Source organism: Leptinotarsa decemlineata, unplaced genomic scaffold, assembly GCF_025532065.1.
Source record: "Leptinotarsa decemlineata unplaced genomic scaffold, Ldec_3_MD MMD2_tig00003294_RagTag_RagTag, whole genome shotgun sequence".
In the NCBI taxonomy this organism is placed as follows: domain Eukaryota; kingdom Metazoa; phylum Arthropoda; class Insecta; order Coleoptera; family Chrysomelidae; genus Leptinotarsa; species Leptinotarsa decemlineata.
In genome coordinates, this window is record NW_027412585.1 from 647,147 (window position 1) to 655,274 (window position 8,128).

The window sequence follows — 8,128 nt, forward strand, 5'->3', positions numbered from 1 at the left end:
TGACGATTTCCGCAAGCCGAAATGACAAAAATTCGTCGATAAAGATTAATTTCGCAGCTGTGTGATACCTATATTTCCCTACCCGAGTTTCTTTTCGTCTATTCTCTATTCACTTTTTCTCTATCTAATACTCTCCCACTCCGTCCCCACTCTGAATTATGTTGCCATGACGCCATAACAGCTGATCACAGAGACTTGCTCGTGATGAAGATGAAGATCAATTAATCAAATAATTGATGGATGTAGCCGTTACTACGTGGTAGGAAGTTTGAAAATGTCCTTATAGGACGAAACTGCAGTAACGTCAGTTACAAATAAGAGTGGTAAAAAACATAGAAAATTTCATTTTTCTTTTCTTCAATAATTAATCAATTGATTATAAGAAATTAAATTTTTTTGGGCATTTTTTCAAAAGTATTTTCTTATAAATACATGTATTCCACTTAAAAAACATACACATATTTATTTGCATGCTATTTTCTGAGCTTTTCAATTAATTAAGTTCAATGAATTGAAAAAAATATTGTTTTTGTCAGATTAAGCGAATTCCTCTAGATAATCGTCAGATTATGAGATAGCACGTCTTAAACCTAAAGATGAACCTTATAGTATGTTAATCTGACGCGCTTGAGTATTTCAAAATGGCGAATTTTTTTTACACGTTACAATAATGGCTGCGAGTTTGCGTCAGATCGAAATAGTGAGATTATTGAATGAGAGCTTTTTTTTGTTGCACTTAACACCCCCTTAGGAAATCTGACGCGCTCGATTAAATTTTTTTTCTTTTCACTTTTAACCCTAACATACCAACATTATTAAAAATACGTAGAACATTGATGCTATCAATATCTGACGCGCTCAAGTATGTCCATGCAACAGTATTTTTTTAGATATTTTAAAATCTATAGCCGCTTTCCCCACCGATGGAAAGGTATATATTATATAACATTTTTTCTTTTTATCATTTAAGCTTTGCAACCTAATATGTCTCAATGACGCTCGAGTAAATCCCCATTTTGCATCGTGGGCTCCCCTGCTAAAACGGAAAAAGGTCTTATAAATATCGAGCGCAACAGCTCTTGATTCTCCATGTTTTTTGATTGCGTTATTCCAAATATGGGCGACATACGAAATGTAAAGAAATATTCTCATTTCACAAAACAAATTTGGGAAAAAACTTTTTTTTCGTTTTATGAACTCTGAAGAAAGATGAACAACTTTGTACTTGTTGAATATATCATTATGATTAATATGTTCTTCATTACAATTTTCAACTAAAAAAAGACCTATGGTCAACTGATTTTCATTACTATTGTCGATCCTTCCGAATCAATTTCCCGTCTACTTTTCGTTAACAAGATAAATAACAATCTTCGAACCGGATATTGATTCATAGGTAGGATTTTATATAACACAAATGGCCTGGGGAGGAAGAAAATAATTTTCCGACATGTAATATATCAAGACATATTTACCCGAGGTTTTTACGTTAACTAATACAAAGTCTCGGGAGAGTGTGGCCATAAAACTATTACCAACCTTTATACATCATCATGATTGGCTGTTAGTCTTCCGGGAATTGTCTTTACAATTTGGCGGATCGTAAAGAACGCTCGATGGATTTTATTTTCCGTGCAAATATCGAAAATGAAATGTTTACATCGGATTCCTTGCAGGTGGAATGTTCCGATTCGAGATGGGTTTTATTTCATTCAGGGTTATTTGTTCGGGGTGTTTGTTTTGTATTTTTCGAACAAATAATTTTTTCTTGCCTAAATTTCTACTGGGAGGGTTTTCAATATGGTTGTTTACACAAGATAGATACATGCAGAATATTGATATGCTTCTCAAACCTACTTCATAAATATGAAGGGGATCATCGAAAACGTAGGTACAACAAGCGCCAAACGTGATGGCGGCCCACCCCCATGCGCACAAACTCATTTTCGATGTAACCCCTACTACAGCTCTTGCAAGACATACAAATGCTCTGTACAGAAGCGTATTATTACTTGTCCTCGAAGCTCCTCCGAAGCTGTTGGCGTTTGAGAGTGTCTGTATAATTTGTGTTGTTTTTGAAAAATTGTCATCGCCTAATAAAAACTAGTCATCAAGATTCAGGCACGTGAAGTAATTTTCAAAGAGTTCAATTATTTTTAAAGTGTTGAATGTGAGCAGATATGTTATTGAATGTGGAAAATATAACATCTCTTGCTATATAAATTTAAAAAATAATTATTTCAACGCATATATGCATTTCGTATTAGGTATTTCTATAAGAATCATTGAAAGAGTGGTTGAAGAAGGGGAGCAATTAATTTTTGCAAATAGAAGCGGCCTAGAAGAGCACCAGTAACTGATATTCCCGAGTATGAGTATTCCAATGTTAGACGGATTATTTACGACTTTCATAAGATAATAGATTGTATTAAGGTAAAAAAGTTCCAACACAAAATCAATGATGTTTTGGGAATTGTAGCTTCCGAAACATCTCTTCGTAGAATTTTGAAGAAAATAGGTTTCAAATGGAGGACTGAAAATAATAGAAAAGTTTTGATAGAGAAAATGGACATTAGATCATTGAGGATCAAGTATTTACTAAAACTCAATTGTTTTCGTAGCCAACAGCGACCAATCCTCTTTCTTGATGTAACATACCTTCATAGTGAACATACATCTTTCAAGAACTGGACTGACGAATCAACCGGAGGGTTACTTATAAATAACGTGAAGGGACCATAATCATTATTGTCCACGCAGGAGGTGACATGGGCTTCATACCTAATTGTCGGCTAATATTTAAATCAGGCACGACATCAGGAGATTATCATTCAGAAATGAATTTTGAAAGTTATGATAAATGGTTACAAGGAAAATTAATCCCAAATTTACTTGTCAAGTCGGTAGCCGTGACAGATAATGCTCCATAACATAGTATTCAAGTCAATTCAGCCCCCAACACAAATTCTAGGAAGGCTGACATGGTGAAGTGGCTGCACGAAAAAAAGCATTATGTCCACTCCTAACATGCTCAAACCCGAATTATACGAGTTGATCAAGGTAAATAAAAGCATCATATCAGATACAATCATGAGTTCCTGCTTGAACATAGATATAACGTTTTGTGACACCTTACCAGCCTGATTTGAATCCCATCGAACTCATTCTGGCTACTGTCAGAAACAACGTGTCCCAAAAGATCAAATCGCTTCCGAGGAATGGAAAAAGCGTTGCCGACATGTAATAGATACATGAACGGAAATATTGGGGAAATAAAATATCCACAGACGTTCAAACAGAGGTGAATCCAGTGATTATAAATTCAAATGACGATAGCAGCACAAACAGCAGTGAAGGTGAAGAAAATTTGTATTGAGATAATTATTGATTAAAGTTTATTTGTGGATAAGTGTATCATTACATATCATTTTAATGAACTGTACTACTACCTATAATACCAAATAAAATATGAAAAGAAATCACGAAGGAGTCATGTTCCATTTGCTACCCCAATTAAAACTAATTATAGGTACGGCACTAGCTTATCATAATCCAATAGTAATTTAGTTGGAAAGTCTATACTTGCGCGATCGCACGCCATCAGCCGTAGCGTGGTGTACCGCAAACCTAAAATGGCAGAAGAGTATTTCTTCTAGAAGCACCTCAAAATCGTTTGTGAGGGGGATGAATCCATGAATTTGCATTGTTGTTCAAATAAGTAACAATGGTCCTAACCTGATAGTTTGAATTTACAGAGCATATCGAAGGTATCTAATGAAAAGAGATACCTATATGGACATTCTCAATTAGTTTGAGAATGTCCATATAGGACGAAACTGCAGTAACGTTAGTTACAATTTAAAGTGGTAAAAAACATAGAAATTTTCATTTCTCTTTTCATTATGATCTCCTACCACATAGTAACGGCTACATCCATCAATTTATCGAATGTATCTACAGTGTGTCCAAGATAAGGATCCTAAGCATGGGAATCTCAGTACCTGTTGGAGATACAGCTTAGGTTGAATTAGGAAAAAGTTGTGTTCTTTAAAGCTTATTTACATGCCGTTTAGAAACTTGAAGAATTTTCATGGCCTGCTGAGATATTTGGGAAAAACGAGAATTTGACAATATCAATTTTATTTTTTTCTGACTTTATTTGGAAAGATATCAAAAAACGAATAACACTTTTTCATTGGCACTTTCAAGGTATTACACGATGGTATTTTTAGTTTTTATATCCGACGTTTCGTTTTCAAAAAACCATCATCAACTTTATTTTTTTTAAATAGCCCGAAAAAAAAGTACACCCTGTATCTGATTCCATTTTTTATTACGAATTCAACGATGTTACCCATGCCATTGTTTTCTTTTTAGTTTAAGGGAAAATTGCATTTTTTCTATTTTTAAAATGTATTTTTAAGTAGGTTAATAATGATTTTTTTAAAGTAATGAAAACAACAAAGAAATTAACGCATTTTTTATTTAATTCAAAGGAGGTGTTCAAACAGGTTTCCGTTATTTTCCAAACATAAGTATGATCTTCTAACTGTAGAACTTAAAACATCACGTAACATCTCTGGTGTAATACTGTTAAATGCGACAGTTACACATTCTCGTAACTGCTGTTCAGTTTCAAAAGAATGTTGGTAAACCCGGTTTTTAACAAAACCCCATATGAAGAAGTCCAGAGGAGTTAAGTCAGAGGATCGCGCTGGCCAAGACACTTCACTAAAGGTTCCAATCCACCTTCCAGGAAATCGCTGCAAAAGATACTCTCGAACTTGTCTAGAATTATGTGCAGGAGCACCGTCTTGTTGAAACCAACAGTTATTGACCTGTGCCATAGGTAAATTATCTAAACAGTCTTCTACATAGTTTTGCAATAAATGATGGTATCGTTCGGCGGTCAAAGAATTATAGTAAAAAAAACGGACCTAGTATTTTAGTTCCTAAAATTGCACACCACATATTAAACCCAAAACGTTCTTGATGTCTTGATATTTTCTTAAAACGCGGATTTTGCTAAGCCCAGTAATGCGTATTGCGGCGGTTGAAGATACCATTATTAGTGACCATACTTTCGTCGGACCATATTATTTTTGAAGGGAAATTATAATCTTCTTCACACGCGCGTGTATACCATTCGCAAAAGTTTCGGCGCCGTTCGAAATCCCCTGGTTTGAGTCCTTGGCAAATCCTAAATTTATAGGGGTGATATCTATTTTTACGTAAAATGAATTGAGCTGTGGATTTGGCTACTCCTACATTATTTTCGATTTGCCTAGTTGATATTTCAGGTTCTCGACAACTGCTTGTAAAACATTATTTTGGGCTTCTTCTGAAGATTCCTTTTTTCGAGATAAAACAGGCTTTTTAAATGAACCACATTCTTTTAAATTTCGAGCCAGCTCTAAGAAAATGGACTAACAGGGCAGCTTTCTTTCTGGATATGTATTAAGATACATTGCTGCTGTATTTACAGTATTTTTGTGGCACAAAATGTAGCACGTTAGCATGTCAAACTTTTCTTCATGGATATAATGCTCACCCGGCATATTCGACGATAATAACACAATATTATCTACTCAACAATAAACAATAATAACGACAACAGTAACAATAACTCTAAAAACAACAACTCGACAAACAGGCTAACAACAACGACAATTACTATTTTATCGTGTAATTAAATAATATTTGACAGGCTCGGTGACAGGTATTTACGTCAAAGCATTTGTTTGCAACGCCTACTTAAAGATTTTTTTTAAAATAAAAAAAATGTAATTTTCCTTTAAACTAAAAAGAAAACAATGGCATGTGATACATCGTTGAATTCGTAATAAAAAATGGAATCAGATACAGGGTGTACTTTTGTTTCGGGTCATATAAAAAAATAAAGTTGATGATGGTTTCTTGAAAACGAAACGTCGGATATAAAATCTAAAAATACCATCGTGTAGTACCTTAAAAGTGCCAATGAAAAACTGTCATTCGTTTTTTGATATCTTTGCAAATAAAGTCAGAAAAAAATAAAATTGATATTGTCAAATTCTCGTTTTTCCCAAATATCTCAGCAGGCCATGAAAATTCTTCAAGTTTCTAAACGGCATGTAGATAAGCTTTAAAGAACACAACTTTTTCCTAATTTAACCTAAGCTGTATCTCCAACAGGTACTGAGATTCCCATGCTTAGGATCCTTATCTTGGACACACTGTATATTCGAAAGCAAAAAAATTCGTATTTCATTGTTATTATCCTCTTCTACAATTGAGAATAAACTTTCTGTTCCAATCTGTTTTTTCCGTCAACCAGCTGTCGCCCCCTAAGGACTAACAAGGTCTTACCTTTCTACGTGTGATTCCTAACAGACGCCGGAGAGACGTATACTCATCTCGGGGTGGAACAACGCCACTCACAAGTAGTAGAATCAACGAAGGACTCCCTCCGCGGCAAGTAGCAGCACAAACTCCGACAGATCTGGTCATCAGAACTGTTGAGGAAAAAAAAAGTAGCTGCAACAAATGAGGAGCATCCACGCAAAAGTAAACAAGTCCATTTAAAATATATCTGCATAAAACGATATTTTTTGCTGTAGCCACAATTTTCGAAAAATTTGAATTTTCATTTTTGTTAATTTTTTTTTAATATCAGAAAATATGCTACAACGTTTTTTTATTTTTGCTAAAATATTAGAGGAGTTTTTTTTTGATATAGTGATATGGATTTGTTTATTTTTGCTTGAAATGTGAGGATTTGTACCGTTTTGCTTGACCAGCCTGTTGAAATTGTTCCCTTTGGACTGACATATAATAGAAGGCGTTTTAAGCAGAGAAATATTCATTAAATCACCTGAGAAAAACATTACAAATAAACAAAAATTTGTATTCCTACTTGGGAAAATGTCATGAACAATATAGGTTCATGACATTTTCAGGATCTACTACTACAGGATCTACTTCACATAAACAGTCACAACCTCTTTCCTGTTCTACATCTTCAACGTTATCTTCTTCTATCATCTGTGTAGCATTTCCAATTATATTGCCATCAATGATACTCTTATACCAAGCTAGTTCAGGATCTGCCCGCCAGTCATCATTGAATTCCGCCTTCAGAAGACTTTCAACATTAGCGACTTTTTCAGGTGGTAAGTTGCGTACTAAAGGTACCTGTTCCAATTCATAATTTTTTTGAAGAACGTTCTCGCTTGCCGAGATTTTGGAATATTTCAGTGAAGGATTCAAATCTGTAATTAAGTAGACCCCGACACTCAACAACAGTATTGTTCTTTTCAGTCATTAAACTAAGGTGCATTTTTTTCATTGCACTAATGCCTGGAAGTTTTTTACAAATCTCTTCCAGGCCTTTCATATCATAAAGCATCCAATCAACACCCAATACCCTGATTTTCCCTATTTCTTCATACAGTGCGTAGTACTACTCTTTATTTTTAATACTGGCCTCTTTTCGCAAATTTTTTTCTGCCATACCGAATACTCTATCCACTGGCAGAAAACTATGGCTCCTGACAGGAGATATGAAAGTAATAGATTTTATATTTTTTGTATTTTGTTGTAGTCAAAATAATAATGTATGAATTATATGAGCATTTTTATTTTGATCGCCGCAGTCGTCACAAAATAAACGCAACTCTACTATGTCTTCCTCAATTTCAAATTTTTTGTAAAAAATGAAGTAGTGCTGAGCCAACTTCTTTACAGCCCCTGCCGACCTGGTCCTTTGTCCAAGTGTAGTATCCAATTTGTCTCAAACAGAATGCTTCACCTACAGCACTTTTTGGCAGAGAAACAGTTTGCACCACTGAAATATGTTCAGATAACCTGCGTTAACCGCTATTTATGCTGTAAATTATTAGGCAGTTCTGAAACACTTCTGGATTTGTTCACTTTTGCATGGTTCATAATAGCGCCTTCGTATTTTCTGTAAGGATTTGTTGCTTTTTGAGAGAAATTCTGCTGAAATTGACGCAAATTAATGGTTTACGGATTTGTTGCTCTTTGGTTGACATTTCTAATTCCACCTCGCCATTATACATGTACTTTTGGTTGAATTTGGGCATGGGATTTCATAGAGATGATCGAGGTCTACATGAGGCAATATTTA